This window comes from Sarcophilus harrisii, chromosome 2, assembly GCF_902635505.1.
Source record: "Sarcophilus harrisii chromosome 2, mSarHar1.11, whole genome shotgun sequence".
NCBI classification, from domain to species: domain Eukaryota; kingdom Metazoa; phylum Chordata; class Mammalia; order Dasyuromorphia; family Dasyuridae; genus Sarcophilus; species Sarcophilus harrisii.
This window is the reverse complement of record NC_045427.1, coordinates 465993483-466016159: the sequence shown is the minus strand read 5'-3', so window position 1 is coordinate 466016159 and position 22677 is coordinate 465993483. Positions and strand designations below refer to the sequence as shown.

Below are 22677 nucleotides of genomic sequence, written 5' to 3'. Positions count from 1 at the left end.
GGGACTGTATTGCAGCCTGACCCCCCCCCCCCCCCCCCCCCCCGATCACCTCGCGCCCTTCTCCCCGCCCCCTCTCCAGGTCCCCTACCCAGCTCAGTTCTCATCTCTGTACCTCTTGCCTGTAGGGTTCCCCAGCTTCCTCCGCCTCTCCAGGCCCCCTGCCGCGGGCCCCCCTATTCCCCCCAGCCCGGCCCCCTCACTTCCTGCCACCCCACCAATCCCCCTCCACTGAGGCCGCTAGAGCTAACGCGCCTCCGGCTCTGTGGGTTATTGTCTGGTGTGTCCCTGTCCTCTCCAACCCCACTGAGAGCTCAGCAGGGGGCGGGGGAGCTGGTAGCCTCTAAGACTTGGGGCTCCTTTTGCCCCAAGAGGGATTGGAAGAGTTCTTCTATGTCCTAGCTCTTCATCCCGACCACCCCCATCCCCAGGCTCCCCGTGGCGCTCCCGGCTCCAGGGCGCCGAACTCCCAGTCCGCGACTCCCCCTCCCTTCAGCCCCAGGCCCAGGCCAGACACGCCAACTCCTGGCTCTGCCTGGCCGGCCTACCTCCCCAGCGTATTTATGGGTTTCCTGTCCCCCCTGCCCTCTTGGGAATCACTGAGTGCTGTGTATATATATGGAGGTATATATGTGTACATATACATATACACGGTTTTACGTAGGTGTAAATACAATGTAATGTGTGTGTATATATATAAAGTATATATGTATATGTATCTATAATTCCATCCTTACAACCCTGTGGTTCATTGCTGTCTGGTGAATAACTTCCCTGAGAAGGGATTTGGGCAGTGGGGGTGGGGGAGTGCAGGATTTTTGCCTCCCTTCCTGCTCTTCCCCCCCCCCCCCCCCCCCCCCCCCCCCCCCCGTAGAGCCTTTGCTTGCAGCCCCAGGGCATCAAGCCTGGCCTTTGTGGTTCTCTGTCCCCTCCCCCCAGCCCTGACTATTGGGTGCTCCTCAGCCTTCTCCCGCAGCGCTCTAGAATTAGTATGGAGGCGATGGGGGAGGGGGAGAGAGAATGGCCCTTAGAGATTATGCTATGTATAGGTTAGGGTTGGGGAAGAGAATCTTTGACTCCCTTCCTCACTAATTAAAAATTAATTTTTATGACCCTTTCATTAGAGGTAGGTGCCAGAGCCCACGTTCTTCCCAAAAGTTAATTTCTTGCAGTAGAACTGGGATAGGACACCCTCTTTCTCCCCCACTTCCCCATCCCCTCCCTCTTTCCTCCTCTTGGGTCTTGGATGTCATGAATTTAAATACCGGAGCAAAGGGGCATCTGAGAACTGAATGGGTTTATGGGGGTGGGGTAGGGAATCACTGTCCTTCCTAAAGAAAACCTAGAATCACCATTAAAAAGATGTAGTCAAGAACAAGTAGAAGTTAATGATGGAACTCCAAAGTAAATGGACCTAAGTTTTTGCCCCTTTTCTAGTGAAGTTGTTCTTTATTCTAGGTAACTTTGTGAGAAATACAACTGGAAAAGAGAACTGTTGCATAAGCTGACTCCCTTTGTAAAATTTTAGGAGTTTGTAGATTTAATATGTTAATATGAGGAGGGAGATAAAGGAAAAATCCACGTTTAAATCCTTCCTGACTGAACCAATTTTAGTCACTTGAAGTAAGATTTGACTTTACCTTTCTTTTGTACCTAATAACTAAGTCACAATCTTCAAGAGCCTCTTCAGGCAACCATGCAAAAATGTAGGAAGTGAATGGCCAGTCAGAGAAGCCTTTGTGTTCTTTTGGAACCGGGCAGCTAATTCTATGTTAAATTCATCAGGAGGAGATAATTCAGAAAGGAAATTGCAAAGCTCCTGATTTAAAACACCACCACTACCACCAACAATCCCTTCTGTGAAAGGTAATAGGTTCAATCCAAGAATAAATCCAGCTCATAATTATGCAGAGATGGGGGGACATTTTAGTTTGCTAAACCAGCTTACTTGACACCTCTGAAAGATTCTATAAGAATTTCTCTTTAGCTTTTCATGGAATCAAGCTTAAAATGTTTTATGAGGAAAAAACAAGGGGAGCCCAGAAGAACTTATTTGTTATCTTGGGAGAATGGCTTTCCAGCTAGAAAATGGAAGTTAATTGATGGGGAAAAGACACAGGTTAAAATCTTGAATAAGTAGTAAGGTGATTTCTCAAAACTACAGTAAATAATGAATCACATGATTTGTTTTTGTTGCTGTATCAGAGACTTCAGTGCTATATATAATGTTTCTCTTGTCATTTAACAAAGGTCCTCACAGACCTTGTCTTTCTCTATTTAGTCTTTTATTTAGTTTGATTCTGGGGTGAATAAGTGGAGGTGTGGTCATTTATCTAGGAGGGAATTAATATAAAGGGAAGGTACTAATTTGATGTAGATTAGAGTTTCTGTGGGTCAGCATTTATTTAATCTTCAAGAGTCACCCCTCCCTCTCCCTCAACCGCCCAGGAAACAATATTAAAAGGTGTTTGACTAAGTGTGGACAGCGCCACAGTAAGTGTTTAAAACAGCCAGGTCTTCACCTTTAAAGATGCTTGAAGGTGCTTCTTAAGGAATAACAGTGTATTTTTGCCTTTACTGCTGTGTGTCAGGGTTAACAGTGAGGCATTGTGGACTTAGAGAGCACCGAGCAACCTGCTCTGAATGTCCTTTGCTGTAATTGATCTCTGAAATGTGAGAGCCCATAGGAGGAAGGGAAGACAGAAATATAACTATTTCTAATGGATGTTCTGAAAGTGTTATTTGAAAGCACAGGAATTGCAGCTTTGAAAATCAAACAGGCCTCAGATGGTGACTTGCTCCACCAAAACAGAACCCCAGAATACCCCCCCTTTCTGGAGGTGTCAGTGAGTGTCACAGTGTTTGTCTATCAATTGGGAAACACAACTCATCCCCTGTACATCCAGGCAATAGTTTAGAAGAGGAGGATAGCAGCATCATTTTTCAAAAGCCACCCCTGAATTTCAGAAGAATGCCATTTACTGAGCTATTTTCCAGCTTCCTCGCTTTTTATTCCTTCTTAGTGTGGCAGTTTTCACTGCATTCGCCCTGTTTGTTACTTTGATAATTTTGGCCTCATTCTCTGTACTGTAGTCATCACTCTTCACTGATGTTATTTCTACTGATTATATCAGGTGGCTCAGTAATGATTATCCTGGCAGTTATCTCTGCCACTCAACATTAAGATGATCTGTCGCCTTGATGCTCCTGCCTCCAATCCCACAACAGCCCATTAATTTGGAGAGAAAATTAATACATTTTTTTCAATCTAGGTTTAAAAGTTTTGAATAATTTGTAATGTGGCATATATTTCCTCACTTTCAGTATAAATTCACTGTTAATTGAATTTCCAGCTATTAATTATTGGATACACTATGTTCATACCCAGCACCCAAATTTTTATCTGTCCTCCAGAGATTCCATTTCATCCCCTGCCTAGGCCTTTCCTTCTTCTCAACCTTTAGCTTCTAAAAAGTCCATTTTTTATAAATTTGGATGGAGGTCGAGGGAGTTGGGCACAGCATAGATTGTCACAGCACATGTTTCCATGGAAATAATTGAGATGTAATAAATAGAGGCATTCTGAGCTTACAGGTTTTCTGATTCAACGGAGACCAAATACAAGTGTAAATTGTCAGAATTTGTTTGGCTAAATGTACATGATCTTGTGTGTGTGTGTGTGTGTGTGGGCTTTATAAATTCTGTAACATTTGTAGGCTGGTCTGGAATGCTCAGACTGTATTGTATTCAGAACTTTTTTCCTGCCTCTCGATTCAATCACAGGGAAACATGACTTGTTTCATTCACTAGAACATCTTTTATGTCTAGTAATTGCTATTTAGATTCTTACACCTGTTTCCTAGCAAAAACTTAATAAGCAGTAAAATAAGATAACTATGTGCCCCTGGCAGTGGAATCCTTCCAAACGGAGAAGCATAAGGTGCACTGTGTATTAATAATGAGAGGTGCAAAATGCCGGTGACATTACAGTAATAAAGTAATTCCACAGAACCACCCAGTACTGGCAATTCCTTTAATACATGGAGATATTGTGGTATGCTCCACTATTTAAAAAAAGGAAAGGGGAGAGAAGTGGGGGGGGGGGGAGAGAAGTGGAGAGGGAGGAGAACAAGGATGGGAGGAAGAAAATCACTAAACCAGAGTGAAGGTCTTTTAAGTACAAGCTTGCTTGGCTCTCAATGGGGGTTTTTTTGGTCCAAGAGATCTGGTTAATTTGAACAAAAATGTGCAATAAATGCCATATTGGTAGCCAGTTGTTTTTAAGGAGATAGCTGTTGAATTCTCCCCCTGATGTAGGATTTAATAGCCTCACAATTAGAGAAATCGATTTCTTTTAACTGTTCATTTGAAAGTGTAAACTAAAGCAAACCAACAGTAAGGTGAATACTGGGAACATTCTGCCTGCTCTTTTGAAGAAAGCTGATTCAGGGGGAGATTATTTTCAGAGTCATTGATGGTGTCCTCCCTTCTCTCAATCTTTTACCCTTCTTTGTAGGAATTTCTTAGTACCTGTTATTTAAATACTGTCTAAAGAATTGTGTACCGTGCCCATTGTCTACAATGTAAAAACTTCCTTTTTTTGTAGTAAATATTGACATAGTAACCACCTCTGTTTTGGAAAGGACTGTCCTCATTTATTTATATTAGTCAGCCTATCCATCTGCCCAGGGTCTCTATTCAGATTCCCCTTGGTCTCTTGAGTTTCGATGAAATCTCCTGATTAGTATTTAGAGTTTAGTCCTCTTTATCTTTCCATTTCTCTCACCCCAGGTGTAAACTAGTGAACACCTTAACTAAATGTCCCCACAAAACAGTTTGTGAAAATTGAATGGTGGCCTTATCTGTCTTGGTTCTGTTCTTTGGAGGGCAGATAATATCTTTTGGTATATCTTCAGTGATTTAAAAGAGGAAGGAGTAATATATCACCAATTAAATATTGCATAAATATTAACTTTTTCTGATTTTGGACATCAACACAATAAGCACCATCCATTTCTATAGTACACCTTTTAGCAGTCTTTCACTGAAAAAGTCAAAAGGGAATCTAGGAAGATAAGCTTTCTGCTGCCATATTTAACTAGGGGATAGTTTATAGCTCTTTTGTTTGGTAAAGGTTATGATTGGAAAATCTTGGTTTATGGGGTGCTTTGCCCTAATGGGATCTGATGCTTGCAAAACAAACATCATTTTTCTAAAACATTTCAGGCTAATACAAAGATTCAGATAAAGGAACAGAACCAGGGGACTGAGAGGTTCTAGGCAATTTTCATTGAACAACTTCAATGCCGTTTATGGGAGCTCTATTCCTGTTGGCACATGATTGAAAATAGCAGATGTACTTTAGTTGGTGAATTTGACAATTCTGCAAATTGCTGTCAGATTGCAATGGTATTTTGTGCATAAACATGCAAGTCAGTAATCAAACAGTTTTGCACAAAAATGCACTAATTCAGTCTGGCTTAGTTATCCTCCTTGAAATCTCAACCCAGGGTTGTCATCCTTTCCTGCTCTGCTTTCTTAGGGGTGGGGTGGAGAAAGACTGATAGAAACTTTTGATTTAGCTCCTTACCTGCCTGGTTTGTGGCAGGCAGCCTGTAGTCACTTTGGGATTATACACTCAATAAATAAAAATACTCCATCCCTTTCTAGGCCCTCAAATTAGCTGATTGCCCTGAATGGTCTCCTTTAAAAGAAGGCTGTTTTACCTATCTTCTCAACCAAAGGTTTGATTTTTAATGTCTTCTGAAAAGGATTCTCTTTGTCTTGATTGATGTCAAGAATAAAAGCATGATGGTAATATCCCTTTGAAAGCTATTGTATTGTCAGCTCTGCCTGACAGCAGGAGGCCCTCCTAGTGCTATAGATTAGCACTGTGAAAACACTGACATTTTCTTTGTTATATTGCTGTTGTTCTGCTTGCAAAGTCAATTATACAATGTCGGAGCTCAGTTACAGAGTTGACTTTGGAAGTAACAATGTCTTTCATTCTTGTCTTAAAGATATAATTTTCTTTCTTAATAAAAAGAGAGAGAGAGAGAGAGAGAGAGAGAGAGAGAGAAACACATGCCCTCCCTTCCACTTCTCCCCCCATCCCACCTCCTAGCACAAATGTATTCACTTGGTTCAGTTTTGACTTTTCCAATACAAAGATTACATTGTCATTATCTGTTAATTCTGTTCATTCAAATATCGGTTTCTACTTATTGATACAGAGACCGGGGCAGTCAAGATACATAAAAAGTCATCAAATGAGATTACACTGTGATATTCTCTTTCCTTGTATTGTTTTTATCATTTGGATTCCTTACAATTAGTGATTAAATATGTTTGGGAAACAAGGGGCACTCCAGTGTGGTCTCAAAAGTATGGGCACCGATATAAGCAGGCAGAAGTTGTCCATTTCTAACTGTGGGTTTAGAGCAGAGGTTACTAAAACATTTAGAGAGATTCATAAAGTCTGTCAGTGTTTCTTTTTGGTATTTCTAGGTGGAATTTCCTATTTAGTTTCTTGGAGGAGCATGTGTCTGCATTGCTGAATCAGTTTGCTGATGGAAAGTCATTCTTGGTAGTGCACAAATATTCATTGTTGTAGACCAGTGACTACTGCTCATGAAAGGGTGGGACAAATTATAGAGTGCTTTGTTAATGGTCAATCGTTCTACACTGCAAACTATTAGTAAAAGACAAAAAAAAAAAAAAAAAAAAAATTAGAGAGACAGACAAGTAACCCTGTTAAGGGTGAAGATTTTTAGCTTTAATTTTCCCCTCTTTCTAGAAAGTTAGACTTTAAATTCTTTCACTAGAGCATACATTAATCCTAACTGTTGGAAGAGATGGTTACCTGAGAGTATTGGCTAGCTGAGAAGTGTTATTACTGTTTGGTATAGTAGACCTCAAATGGAATTACAGGACAGTTCCCAGAATGTCCCACTCCATTTTGCTTCAAGTGACAAGAGTCCATCAGGAAACTTTATTTGGGGATGTTAATTGCTGGCTCTCTAACTTATTATTATGAAGCACTTGACAAGATTCCATATTCACTAGCAATTTGTCAGGACTAATTTTGTTTTTCTCCAATAATTGAAAATTAATGTCTTGAAGTGAAAGCAGATGTTCATGTCATCTCCTGGATTGGGATCTAAAGTGGTGCTCTGTAGATGTATGTGCACACTAATTGGACACCAATTTCCTATTTGTTAGGTAACTGAGGTTTTGGGATAGATACAACTAAAAAACACAGATTTTGGTTATGAAGGACCTTACTCAAAGGGACAAAAGCATAGGAAAGATTAAGAATGGATGGAATGGGATGGGAGTAAGGGAAGTGAAAAAATTTAAATAAAATCATCTTTGTACACAACACTTTTCTTTTTCATTCATTTGTTCATTCATTCACTCATTCACATAAGTATATTGTTGTCTAAAAGCAAAGACCTTTCATTATAGGTTCTTTGTGAGGGAACATTATCTTCACAGGGTTCATAGAATGATAAATTTAGAACCAGAAGTGACCTGGAGGCCATCCATTTAGTCCATCTCTTTGATTTTACAGATGAGGAAATAGGTTCAGAGAGGTTAAGTAATTTCATCATCACACAGCTAGAAACGTCAGAGGCTGGATTTGAACTCAGATTTTTCTAAGTAAGATGTCTCTTGGCTGAATGTGACCCTTTTTAAAGCATGGAGACCAGAGCAGAGTCCAGGTGGCATGGGTTTTTGCCAATCTGAGAAAAAAATTTCGAGGTTGGGATAGGTGAGCGTTCCCCAGGTAGTTGTGTGATTCCAGGATGCTAAAGCATTTGCAATAATGGGAAGTCATTCTTTCAAAGTTTCAGGACTGATGGGAGTAACTGGAGGATCATTTGCTTATGAAGGACAGAAAGAACTTAGTCTACACTACATCTTTTTTAAAGTCTGAAATGGTCAGTCAATAGGATGGTACCAGAGAAGGGTCCTTTTCCCCAAATCCCCAATCTCTGCATCTGGCTATATGTGAGCTTTGGCTCGGGATGTTAGAAATGTTTCTCCTTTTGCTGCTGCAATAATTATGTTCACCAGTTTTCCAGGATGGGGGAATGCTCCTTCCCTGCTTTTGCAATCCAGATTGATTTCAAATGAGAGCAACTACACAGTGTGGTTTTGCTGTGGTGGGGAAGGGGAAACAACCCCAGTGAAAACCACAGTGAATACCTTGGGTTCCTGCCTTGATCAGGTGCAGTTCCTTCCCAGATTATAACTGTGAATCACACAGGCTGTACATTTAGAATTTTTTCTTTTTTTTTTTTTCCTTCTTGGAGGTGCTAAGTCAACTTCTTCCTCAGCTTTCAGTGTAATTGAAACTTGCTCTTTTGTTACCTGGGCGTGAATTATTTTTTTGCGTGTTGTCATTACTAGACCTGCTGTGAGGTTTATCTCTTCTGTTCATCCTAATTAAATAAAACATACTGTTCACCAAACTCCTGTTGCACTGAATTACCTGCCTGAAGGCTAATAGATGGTCATTTGTGTGTATTTCAGGCAGAGGCATTGTCTGACAGAGTTTTCTCTGGCCTGAAAGGCTGAGCAGGCCGGGTGAATTAAGTCTGAGCAAACAGACAATATCCAGGGCTTCCCCAGCAGTTGACTGGCCTTGTCTTGTGGAACCCCTCCTGCTATTGCTGTTTACAGCAAGCTTGTGTTCACTTGGGCTCTGGGAGAGAATGCAGATCTTTGTACTTAAACAAAACAAAACAGAAAAAAAAAATCATTTCTGGTTCCTGAATGAGAGAGTTTGCTTTGTCTCTGTTCCCTGGGGAGTGCAGGGATGAACTTAGGGAGGGGAGAAAAGAATCATTGGCTCCAGTGGGTCCCTCAGGAATGGGTGAGGGAGGAGAGCCTTCTCTCTTGGGGAGTAGGGGGGCAGAAATAAGGGGAGCAGGCTGTGTAATCACCTGGGGATCCTGGGCTGGAGGATCTCTGGCCCTGTTCCCTGGGGAAAGGGCATTAACTCCAGTACAGCTGCTAAGCTGGCAGTTTCCAAGCTTCTGTTGCTCAGGGCAGCCTTTTCAAAGGACCTAGCTTCCTCTGAGAGGGGACTGGTCACACCCCAAGCCTTGGGACTCGTTCAGCTGGGCCTCTGCCTTGGGGCTTTGAACAGCACATGGGCTATTTCTTTCGCTGAGGAGAAAAGATGATCTAGAAGGAGCGAAGAAAACACTAAGTGCCTACTATGTTCCTATTAAGTGTTAATGATTTTACTATCTCATTTGATCTTCCAGACCTACCCTAGGAGGTAAACACTATTATTATTATTATTCCTACTTTACAATTGAGGAAATTGAGTATAAACATAGGTTAAGTGACTTGTTGAAGGTCACCTAGTTAATAAGTGTTTGAGACAGGTTGGAACTCGGTTCTTCCTGATTTTCTGACCCAGTGCTGTACCACTGTGCTATTCAGCTACCTCAATATATAAACTCACCCCTATAGTCTCATGTCAGAGTTTAGAGACCTCCTCCCTACCTCCCTTTGTTTCACAGATGTATAAACTATGTCTAGGGAAGGGAACATTCAACTTGTCTGAGGCTACCCAACTAATTAGTTGCAGAGCTGGGACAAAAAATTAGGTCTCCCGGCTCCCAGTCCTTTCTACTTTACTTGGGTGGATTAGATTTCCTACTGTGTTAGAGGCTTTTATGATTCTCCATTTGGTCCTTATTCAGTAAATATTTATTGAATGAAAGAAAGAAAACATGAATGAATATATAAATCAGCCCCCTCTAAGTGTCAGCCAAGACGTTTTCCCTCGGTATGTATTAAACTTGTATTCCGTGTTCTAGTCCCTATACGTTATTATTCTTTGAAGGGAGAGTAAAGGAGTAGGATACGGTCCTCCTAGATCCATAACTTTTGGGTTGTAGATCTTCTTTCTATGAAATATGTCCATTCTCTCTGCTTCCTTAGTATGGACTTGGAAATGATGAGTTAAAAGGAGTTGTTATCCAAAGTAGGGAAGACAAAGTGTTAATCACTTTTGTATTCTGGCTTCCTATTGACCCCCAAATGTCTCCCATTTCATCCTGAATCTTCTCAACTTTTGTGTCTCCTCTTCCTTTTATTTCTATGCTTTATCTCTCCCCCCAATCTTGTCCTCTCTGTTCAAAATTAAAGTCCTCTTTTGCTGTGAGCCATAAACCTTATGATTCTAGTTCCTTCCTTTATTGCTTTTTATCCTTAAGTCACACTAACTAGTTTTCATCCTGTATCTCTTCCTTCTATTTGAGGAAGCTGGTTTCCCCTCTTTTCTTGCTCTTCTGAACCCTCTGCTGTCTGGCTTCCTATTTCATCCATCAACTGAAACATTTGTACAAGTTTACTAATGATCATTTAATTCCCAAATTCAATGACTTTCTTAATCTGGATTTTTCTTGTTTTTTCTGCAGCTGTTGATAACCTTCTTTTCTTTCATATAACTGTTCTTCTCTTGCTTATTGTCTTTGTGTTTACTTCTCAATCTTCTTTGCTGGATCTTCCTCTGGGTCATAACCACTAATTGTGGGTGTTTTTCAGGTCTGTCCTGGACTTTTTTCTCATCTCCCTCTATGATATCTAGACAAGTGATCTCATCAATTTCCGTGGATTCAATGATCATTCCTATGTAGCTAATTCTCAGATCTATTTGTCAAGCTCTAAACTCTTTTTTAACTGAGGCAATTGGGGTTAAGTGACTTGCCCAGGGTCACACAGCTAGGAAGTGTTAAGTGTCTGAGATCAGATTTGAACTCGGGTCCTCTTGACTTCAGGACTGGTGCTCCTTCCACTGCACCACCTAGCTCTAAAGTCTTTATCTCCATTGTTGCCTCAGTAACTGTCTATTGGACATTTGGAAATGATGTCCTATAGATATATCAAATTCAGCTTATACAGCAGAACTCATTATCTTTCCATTTTTTCCACTCTCCTCCCCTTCCTCATTATTGTTCCAGCCATCAACATTCCATCCAGGCCCATAACTCAGGGCCATCCTTGACTCCTTACTTACACTCAATTCATTTCTTCAGTTTGTTGCCAAGTTGTTTTGCGTCTTTACTGCATTTCTCATATGCATCTTCTTTGAATCATAGAGCTGTTACTCCAGTGAGGGTCGTCATCACCTCACCCATGGGCTATTATACTAGCCTGCTGGTTGAACTCCCTCCCCTCCCTTCCTCCCTTGAGTTTTTCCTTACTCCAGTGCATCCTTCACTTAGTTTCCAGAGTGAGTTTCCTAAAGTACCTATCTGAATATAACTCATTAAGCTCACAAGGTTCCCTATTACCTTCAAAATATTAACATAAAATCCTCATCTTCTTATTTTCTCTGATTTCTTTCAAGATTTAGCTCCAACTTCATCATCTGCAAGAAGCCTTTCAAGGTCTCTTCCAATCTCTCTCCCTCTTCCAGTGACTTTTCCTCCAAAGATAATCCTCATTTACTTTCTCTTTATATCTTGTATGACAGATATTTATTAATTATGTGACTCTGGGCAAGTCACTTAATCCTGTTTGCCTCAGTTTCCTCATCTGAAAAATGAGCTGGAGAAGGAAAGGGCAAACTACTCTAGTAGCTTTGTCAAGAAAACCCCAAATGAGGACACAAAGAGTCAGACATGACTGAAAAAACAACTAATCACAACAATATCTTGTGTCTCTGTTGTTATTCATGTATTATCTCCTTCTTTAGAATGTGAGCTCCTTGTATTTTGCCTTTGTGTCTCCAGTGTTTGTCAAGGTGTCTAGAACACAGAACTGCTTAATCAATAAACTCTTGTTGACTGCCTCCAACAAGCGACTCTGTACCCTATATGGCCAAGATTCATGGTATTTACCCCATGACTCTTTGCACCAGTGGTTCCATGATTGATTTTTGTCAAGAGTACCCACTAAATTTCCTATTTCCATTTTGGAAAATGCTGCCCACCCTAAGGGGAGAAGAGGATGGAAGTGAGGAGGGCAAGAGAATTGGTATTTGAAGTAGAATCTAAAGTTCATTCATTATAAACTGATAAAGTTGGAGGTATAGAAAGAATTCAGTAATCTAGAAGCAGAGGATCTGGATTTAAATTTCAGCTTGGTTATTTTCTATGTGGGCAAAACTTTCTTGAATTTTAGCCTCCTCATTTGTAAAGTAAGGGAATTAGCTCATTGGTCTCTGAGATCTCTCCTAACCATGATCCTGTGATCTTAAGTAATCCAGACATGCTCACCAAAGATCTGGAAAAGGGATCCCTTTTCTTTGGAGAGAGACACTAGAGAAAGTAACTGATTAAAATAAAGGGCAGGAGAAATAATATTTATATATATAATATAAAATATATTGCACATTATATAATTACACACACATATGTATATATAAAACATTTAATAAAACTCTTCTGCTTCTATAATCTCATTTGATTTTCTGAATAACACTGTGAGGTGGATAGGGCAGGAATAATTATCCCCATTTCACAGATGTAGAAACCAAGGTTTATAGAAGTGCCTTGTCCAACTCTTAAGTGAAAGATGGAATTGGTGGGGTGAGAAGGGCTGGGGGCAGCAAAAGGCCAGGTTCATTGGGTAGAGTGGAGATGAGGTTGGTGGGGAAGAAGACAGGCAATCAAGAGAAGGGATAAATGGAAGCCACCTCAACTTTAACCCATACCAAGAGTACATGTGCACTCATGTGTGCCTATGTGTGTGTGGGTGTGTTGCATGTCTGTGTGTGGGGGGATATGTGTGGGTGTGTGCAACCCAGGCTTGTATTTCAGGAGAAATAAGCAAAGAAAACACTGAGAGGTCCTTCCCCCACTGACATATCTGAGCACAAAGGAGCTACCTGATGATTAGATGTGACGCCTTTGTTGGAGCTGTTTCATTAATTGCTTTTAATTCATCCTGCAAATGTTCTGTGTGGGCTTTTTGTTGTTTGGGCAGGTTCTTCTCTCTCATTAAAAAATAAAAATGTATTGAAAATGACCAGGCATGTACCCACATCCAGAGCCATCAGGAAGACATTTTCTGGTTACAAACAAAGAAAAGAAACAGAGGAAAAATTCCCTAACATTGCCAATTGCCCAGATAGGGAAGGAAGGGATACACAAATCCACCCTCGGGGTAGAGAGGTGAGGGGATAGAAGAAGGATAAAGGAGTGATGGAGGAGCCAGCAATGCAGAACACTTCCCATTCCTGGCCAAGAACCTATTGAGCTGTCAAAGCTTTCTGAAAGTGACAGCAAAAATGAGAGTGGGCCAGGATGGCCTGCCTTTGACTTTGAGAGAAAGTCTTTTCTTTCTTTCTCCCTACTCACCCACTCTTTGTCCTCCTTGGAAAAAGTGAGGATGGCAACCACAGGAATTGGTTTGGCCATTGGGATTAGGAAGGAAGGTATTTTGTAGGGACCAGTTCCGAAAGATGGAGCGAGACTTCCCGAGTTCAAAGTTGGGTTTGGGCTGCTCTTCATTTTCTAGGAGCCCGTAGAACCCATAGGCTGATTTTAGCAGCCTTACGTGGTGTCCTGGCTCTGGCTCAACATCTGTGTTTAAAAGGGATATTTTTAATTCTTCACAGACACCTTCAAGGGACTATAGACCATAGGCTAGAGCAGATTTAGAGGACCCGAGTTCAAGTCCTGGCTCTTCTATTTACTTACAACCTTGGACTACCTTGTCTTTGTCAACCCCAATCTCATCATTTGTAAAACAGAGGCATTGAATTATGAGGCCTCAAGTTTTCTTAAATTAAGGAGTTAACCCAGATGGCTTCTGAAGCACTTCCTAGCTTTAGAGCTATGAACCTTGATCTTATGGCCTTAGTGGAAAAGAACCCTGCTTTAGATGAGAACCTAGGTTAAAGTTCTAAAGTCTTTTGTGCCCAGAAGCATAGCCTTTCCCCTCTGGGTTTCTTGTCCTTCTTTGTAAATGAAGAGGCTATATTCTCTCTTTAAAATCCCTTCTGGCCAGCTAAGAGGCACAGTAAACAGAGCCCTGGGCTGGAAATCTGCAAGACTTAATTTTCTGAGTTCCAACTCGACCTCAGATACTTATTAAAGCTGCTTTAAGTTTGGCAAGTTGTTTAACTTTATTTGCCTCGGTTTCCTCATCTGGAGGTGGAGATGGCAAACCGTTCCGGTATCTTTCTTTACCAAGAAAATCTAGAGTCAGACAAACCTAAAAACAACTCAACAGGGGCAGTTCAGTGGCGTGGTGGATAGAACATCAACCCTGGAATGTGGAGGACTTTGAGTTCAAATGCAGCCTGAGACACTTAATACTTTCTATCTATGGGAGAGTGGGCAAGTCACTTAATTCCAATTCCCTTGTTAAAAACAACAACAACAACTCAACAAAAGGTCCTTTTTTTGTTCCAGATCCTTTTAGCTTATGACTATAGAATGTCAGAACTGAAGTTGACCTAAGACATAGGATTCCAGAGTTGGAAGAGACCTTAGAGATGATACAGTCCGTAGGTGTCAAATCCCACACAAGGTGCATCCCCAATCACATTAAAATGTAATTGAGAAATATTGAACAAAATAAGTAAAAATACAATAAAACATAAGTAACTTAAAATATTTAAAACTAAAAATTTCAACCTGCATGGATCCTTTTTGTTGATTAGCAACTCCTGTTTCTATTTCAATTTTACATGTGTTTTAGTTAAATATCCCCCCTTCCAAAGGAGGAAATTGAAGCCCCATAGTGAAAGGAACTTAGACAAGGTGGCACAGAGGCAGAACTGGTATTAAGGCCCAAGTCTTTTGATTCCAAATTCCATCCTCATTTCTTACCAGTTTTCCTGAGCGCTCTTTTGGGGCCCTTCTCTAGAGACTAGGAGAAGGGAGAAAATAGATTTCACAGAGGGACACATGACTATAGTGAGGTTTTGAGATTGGACATATGTGATGTATACACACGTATATATACATATATATCCATAATGTATCATGCATTAGGATTTGGGGCTATGGCCAGATTCATTCAGATTATTGATTTGGGAGCACCATCTATCTGATTTAACTTTTTTCCTGTTAGTGGATTTGTTTTCAAAATGTGGTGGTTAAAAAAACTGGGTGGGAAAGTGAGCTTTTAATTTATCACCCACTGGTGAGCCACCTTTTCTTCTGAGGAGATACCAAAGTACAAATGTGGAATATGTATCCCTATTTCCTGAGTTCAAATATGGCCTCAGACTTAATACCTATGTGATCCCAAACAATTCACCTAACCCTATTTGTTTTAGTTCCTTATCTCTAAAAATGAGCTAGAGAAAGAAATGGTTAATTGATCCAATATTTTTGCCAAGAAAGCCCCAAATGAGGTCATGAAGAGTCAGCTGGGACTCAAAAATGACTTGAATGACAATTTATTCCTATAGATATCACATATTCATCTCTTCTCTTCATTGGATTTTTCTTCTCTCCCAAGAAGACCATTTTGAGCCAAGGGAAAGGCTTCCTCCGAGAACGCCCATTTGCCTCCATGAACATCTGCATTTTGGGTGAAAAGATCTATTGTTTTATGATTGCTTTGGCCAATCATCAAGCAAAATTGAGACTCATAAGAGTTTAGAGAGCGAGGAGAGTCATCCTATGAATCCTTTCTCTTTTTGGAGGAACCAGTCAGCACCATCCTATATTTTTTTTAGTGGATAGGGTTCTGTACAAGCTTCTCTAGTTGTGTCCTTTTGTCATTCTGATAGTTCACCTTTATATTACTCACAACAATCTTGTGAGAAAGAAAGTACAAATGTTATTATTCTTATTGGTAGATGAGCAGAAGCCTAAAAAGGTTAAACTGCACATGATCCCAAAGCTTAGATTGCATAGATTGTTTGTCCTTTGTTCTCTAAGAGGATTATGACATTAGGGAGGTGACGCAGTGACATGCTAGTGATGGTAAGCCAGAGCAAGGGTACCAAGTGAGCTGGACAAAATCAGCCTATAGGACCTGAAGGAACCCAGATCCTTGGACAGCAAGTCTGTGTTGTTCTTTGTCCCATGCCATGTTGTCTTTCCAAAGTAGCCTTGCCTTGATTTTCTTAAAGACCAAGATTTGTATTTATTTCACTTGGATGGGAAGTGAATAATATTAGCTCTTTGGCTGTTGGAAATTTTAAAAATAGCTTTTTATTTTCAAAATATGTGTAAAGATGGTTTTTGACATTCACTCTCGCAGCACCTTGTGTTCCAAATTTTTCTCCCTCCCTTTTTCCTCCCCCCTTCCCTAAATAGTAAGTAATCCAATATATGTTAAACATGTGCAATTCTTCTATACATATTTCTACAGAAAATATTTTTTTAAATGTACAGAAGAGACCAGAGACTCAGAAGAATCACAGACTAATGGGACAGTTCTGAAAGTAACACAGTACTTGTTATATATTTTAAAAACACAAATAATATGAAATAGGGATTCATGGTTTCATATAGTTTCCTTTTTGTCTGCTGTTGGGTATGTAAAAATGCTCTTTTTTGGTATTTAAATTGGAAAAAAATTTAAAAATATAAGGAAAGAAAAATATATAATTCTCATTTCATTATTTTCCTTAGTTTCCTCCTCTGTAAAATGAGTTGTTAGTACTTGTGGTCTTGACTGTCCCTTCACTTCTGATGTTATATAGCCTTAGGACCCTTCATCACACAATGTTCTGTGTTCTAAGGTCCCTTCCAGCTTCTGTGTTCGCAGAGTTATCCAGCTCAAACATTCTGGGATTCTGTGTCCACAGTTTGTATCCTAGGCTCAGAGAAGAATGTTAAGCCTCCAAAATTCTGGTTAAACTCTTCAGGGAAAGCTGATCTTGTAATCTTAGACACCGCGTTTCTTAACCTCAGGGTCACGGTGTCAGAGGGAAGTTAGCAACAGTTTAGATTGCCCTGTCAGATGGGGAGTATTTTCCTTCTCTCCTTTGGAAAGCCCACAATGCACTGCTTGCTGTGACCAGGGCAGGGGAAGGAAGAATGGGGAAAAGTGAGCCCCCATTTCATTTCATATTGTCATTCTTTCCTTGTTCTCTCTTTGGCGTTTATTCCACAATTGCCTCAATGCTGCACCCTCAAAGTTAGAGGCTGGTTCTTCTCAGCTGTGGCTGATAACCTGACTGGGAAACTATAAGGACCAAACTTTTGCCAGAGGAGGACAGAAATGCTCCTTTGGCCTGTTTGCTTGCTCTCCTCTTCCTCCTCTAGGCTCCTCATCTCAGGATAAAGTAGCATTTTGTAGTAGAAAATAGTCCTGGGATTTGGAATTTGGATTTGAATCCTAGATTTGCCAGGCATTGAATGGGGGGAACGGAGGGGAGTTTGGAAGAAGTTGGGTCCTTTCTTTAGGTCTTAATTCTCTCATCTGTACCATATGAGGGATTGAGCTAAATAATCTAGAAGGTTTCCTACAAATTAAAGCCTTCAATTTTTTTTTGCAAAGAGGGAAATAAGGAGTTTTAATGCTAATGACTCTGGTTGTAAAACCATTAGAATGATGATCTACAAAACATGTCATTTACATATTTTCAGGTGATTGACAGATGTCAGGTAAGTTTCTTTCAGCAAATCTATTTGCTTTAATAGCAAATATATACAAAAATTAGGTGTATGTGGCAGGGGAAGAGAGATGGGGTTGGAAAGAAAGAAAGGGGGAAAGGAGATGGCTGCATGGCATGTCCTCCAGAGAGCCAAGTTCCATTTGGGAGACCAAGCACAGTGACCCGCAGAGGGATTAGTTGAATGAAATTTGTTCAGGTACAGAATTTTATAGACTAACTGCATAAAGCACATGACTCGGACTTTCCAGTGCTTAGTACATAGTAGGTCTTGTTGCTTGACCTTCCTTCTCCTAGAGGGCCATGATATCTGACATCAAGGGTGAATTGGATTTAAGTGAGGGAGGGCTGCTTAATGAATGCTTATGGACTGATTCCCAGTAATTAAGAATAGTGGCTCATATCTCTCTGTTGTGGTATGGGTACAGAGCCCCTTTTTGTCACTGTTGTGTGAGGAGGTGGTTTAAGCAGAAACATGATTTTTTAAATGAGGAAAAGAATAAATATGGAAGGTTTGCTCCGGTCACCAAGTTGTAGAGCCAGGACTAGCACCAGTTCTTGTGCTCTTTTCATGATATCAAATTGATAAAATTATTCTGCTGGTTGAGAACGTCAGTTTTCTCTTTTTCTTCCTGTTCGGCTATCCTGGCTGTGTGATTGATTGAGAAAGTCCTGGAAAGAAGAGGTGGAAGGATAATGGAGGGGGGAGGAATCAAATGGGGGTGAAGAGTCTTTAGGCTTGGGGACCCAGAAAGAGCTGGGAGTGTTGGGGTGTGTTGGGCCTGCACCAGCCCTGATAGGCCAGTGGAGCTAGTGGTGACTCAGAAACCCAGGAAGGCTCTGGGGTGGGGGGAGAGAGGGGCTTTCTGCATATGTGGATTGGGGAGGGGCTTTGGGGAGTCTTTCCCTCCCTACCCCTCCTCTCCATGGATGGGCTGCTGGTTGGGCCCCTTTCTGTCTTTTCACTCTGAGCTGCAGGAAGGCAGCCCCTGGGGGGATGCTTTCTGCAGGGATTGTCCTGGGAACAGGACTCACTGGCCCCTTTTTCCTGGAAGGTTCATTTCTGAACAATAACTCGGCCTCAGGTTTTGTGACAAAAGGGGGCCGCAGCAGGGGGCCGGCTGGGAAGACTTGATGGTCCAAGTCTTGGCTCCTCTTCCCCCTGTGTCCTAGTGTGGGAGTTTTAATTATTTTGAAAACTCTGCCCAGCTTCTCCCTTTCCCTCTCCTTCCCCTGAACCTTAAAGTGTCAGGGCTGGAAGACCCCCTAGTCCAATCCCTCTTTTTTATAGATGAGGAAACTGAGGCTCGGAGGGCTTTGTCCAGGGTCGCCCAGTTGGGAAGGAGCATTCCAAATCCAGGGATCTTTCCATTTTATTGCGCTACCTTTGAGGATCTTGTGAATCAGGGCAGACTCACCACATGGAATACTTCCTGTGCGACTGTTTGGGGTGCTTAAGCCCCCTGACACCCAAATCATTTTTCTGGATGCTAGAAGATAGTAGGTGAGAGAAAGTGACCCAAGAATGACTGATTACTCCTTTGTGGGTCTTTGACTTCGAGGGCAGTCTAAGATGTGACTGCTGATCCACTTGGGTCTCCTTGGTGCTTGCCCGTTGGGGGGACGGAACCTCCAGGGAGGAAATGGCCTCTGAGAGTTAGAAAGGAATGGGGGGCACTTTGCATGTTAGGAGAGGGACAGCACCCACTGGGCTAGGTACTGAGCTGAGTGCTTCACAAATATCTCATTGATCCGGTAACCACTCTGGGAGTGGGTTCCCCTCATTAATCTTGATTTTCTATTTGAGGAAGCTGAAACAAGTTGATTGAGTTGCCCAGGATTACATCCCATACGTATCTGAGGCTGGATTAGAACTCGGGTTTTCCTGACTGTAGACCCAGCACATTATTTACTGAATCAGCTAATAGTCTCCACAGACTAATCACTTTGCCTCAGAGCCCCCTCTGAAAAATGGAGAATATATTTATATATAAAAATAATACAATATATGTAATTATATAATAATATATAAAATAATATAAAAATGGAGAAATATTCATAACTCTAATCTTATAGAGCTCTTGTAAACTTTGAAGATCATAGACATTTAAAATATCACTCTTATTTTGTGCATGCATCTTCATGTATACAGCTGGGCACAAGGTAAATACATGTATACAAGATGGCTTGTTCTGCATGCATAGAATGGCAGTCTACATACACTTATGTCTGCCCACAGACATGTGCAGACACACGTGTGCTCCTGCACCTCACATGGGAAGGTTTGACCTGTGACTGTGCACAAGTGTGTGGTTATGTCTTCTCTCTCACACACACACACACACACACACACACACACACTCATACATACACATACAGACAGTTTCTGTGAGGAGTGAGCAAGAGTTTTGAAGAACATGTGGAAAAATATAAAATTTTGTACAGATGTACAGGATATTTGGTCATCTTCGTGGCTTGTTTCTTCGCACCAAGCAGACTCCTTGCCTATAATGGACTCCCAATAAATATGTATTGATTGAGTAATTGATGGTAGGTGTGGGGACTTGGGGAGGACACTCCTTGGGCCTAGCTGACTGTCTTTCTGGTGAGGGTGGGGAACTGAGCTCCCCAACTGTCCCCTGCCCTAGGCAGGAACCATGGGTATTATTGAATTTATTTAGTTGAAGGAACAGCAGATGGTGGGCAACCCTCAAATCTGCCCTCCAGGAGCCCACCCAGGGCTGACTTCCTCAGCCGTGCAGAGCTTGCCCTCCTCTGTCTGGCTCAGGGGCCAGGGGCAGGATGGTGGGGGCTGGCTTTGCAGAGGTCACGTTCACCCTTTCCCAAGAAGCTCAGACTCCAGCGGGGACACTGCAACACCAGGTGGACCTCTCTCTCTCTCTCTCTCTCTCTCTCTCTCTGTCTCCTCTCTCTCTCTCTCTCTCTCTGTCTCTCTCTCTCTCTCTCTCTCTCTCTCTCTCTCTCTCTCCTCCCTCCCTCTCGGAAAATGGGCTCAGTCTGGAAGGTGGCCTGCTGAAAGCTCCCTGTATTAACAGGAGGCTGCTCTGAAGGCCCCCGCCTTTGGTTACCATTGGTCTTCTGTAACCTCGGGGGCTCGGGAGTTGGGGACGTAGGGGGATCCTCTCCCATCCCATCTTTGGGGCCTTAGGCATTGAGGAGGACTCTGCTAACTGTTCTACCTTGTTTATCTGGAACGGGTGCCCAGTCCCCCAGAGCCTGGCTCTCCCAGACTAAACTTCCAACAGGCTGGAAAACACTGTGAGTTAGTTACCCCACCCTGTTTTCTCTCCACTATTTCTTCATCTGAATCATTCTGTTTGCAATTGTGCTACATCCCAGACTTCCAGGATTCATGGCACAAAATACCCACTGATTAGTAACTTCTGGGATGTTTTTAAGGGCTACAGTCTGTTTCTGGGTGGTTTTCATTCCAGTTACATTTGTCATCATGGTCAGGCAAGTCATTGTGCCTCAGTGGACACATCTGTGAAATGGGGATAACTGGACAGTCCTAGAAGTAGTGGAGATGTGTCTGGCATTTTCCAGATGTACATTTTTATGTGTTTGGTGTCTTTTGGGGGGAATGGTATGGATGGCATAACCAAATACTTTGAAGGTAGCTCCTTTCCCCCATACATCTCTATATTCTAGATGGAAATGGTTCTAATCCTATGGTTTGCAAAGATTATGGATATAGGAAAACCCACTGAAAGGAAGCCTCATTTAAAACCACTCTGCCTTCGTCAAATGGGGCGTCTGGGAATCTAGCATTTTGATAATAAAAGGGCTTTGTTAAATTAATGTCTTCTTTGGCTGTGAATTCAGAGTTAATTCAGCCAATGGTCAATCAACAAACAGAGGATTCCTTCATGTTTAATGCTCTGTGTTTCACCCTGGAAGAGTTACAAGGAAGACAATTCTGTCTTCTAGAAGTTAGTAGTTTAGGAAGCAAAATTAACACACAAGGAAGTTAAGTGGCAGTTGTCAATGACTGATGATTTCTTGGGTGTGGAAGGAAACTCCAGCAACCCAGGATGCAACCTTTCTGTCTTAAGAGTTTTATGGAGCTAGTTGCTTGAGACACAGGGAAGCTAAGTGACTTGCCATTGTAAATGAGGCAGGAACTGAATCCCAGTAATCCTAACTTCCAGGCCAGAATTCAGTGCACTACTCTTACTGTTCTTTTTTTTTTTTTTTTTTTTTTTTAATAGCCTTTTATTTTCAAAATATACTCAAAGACAGCATTCACCCTTGCAAAACCTTGCGTTCCAAATTTTTTCCCTCCCTGAGACAGCAGGTAATCCAATGTAGGTTAAACATGTGCAGTTCTTCTAAACATTTCCACATTTATCATACTGCAATCTCACAGTCTTCCTATGTGACACTATAAGGTGGCACATGATAGATGCCCACAGAGTACTTACTATGTGAGTAACATGGTAGAAAGAGCAAGAATTAAGAAGCTAGCTCCTTGCCATTTAACCATTTGGAGCCTCCGTTTAATAATAACTCCTGTCTTGTCTTTCCCATGGGTCATGTGAAAGCACTTTAGAGTATGGGTTGAGAGAACTGGAGATGTTTAGCTAGGAGAAGAAAAGACTTGGAATGGGGGCTGGGACCTCTAGTGTTGGGGAACTCACCACCTGGGGCTATCCTAGAGAAACATGATAGCATTTTAAGTGTTCAAAGGACTGTCATGTCTAAGATGGATTAGATCTATTCTTCTTGGCCCAACAGAGTAGCCAAAGCAATGGGTAGAAGTTGCAGATTACTCCTTGTTTAAAGGGAAAAAAAAATACCCTAATTCTTAGCACTCTGCCAGAGTGAAATAGATTGATTTAGGAGGTGGCCAGTTCCCTATCACTAGAGATCATAGGATTGAAGGATCATAAATTTAGTCACGTCACCTCAAAGATCATTGAGTCCAAACTCCTCATTTTACAGATGGTGATGATGAAGATCAGAAAGATTAAATGCTTGATCCAGGATCACACATCCTGGATGTAAATATCAGGAAAGGATTTGATTATAAGATTCTCTGACTTTAAAATCTTTTTATTGAGAAACTTGTAGAGGGAATTTCCTTTCAGATTTAGTTTGATCTA

General features: G+C 41.5%; 1 protein-coding gene across 1 annotated transcript in view; it reads left to right on the top strand.

The window, feature by feature from the left end:
• ZNF423 (zinc finger protein 423) overlaps nt 1-22677 on the top strand; it is a 399295-nt gene that overhangs the window by 945 nt on the left and 375673 nt on the right. The gene's annotated exons all lie outside the window — the stretch shown is intronic.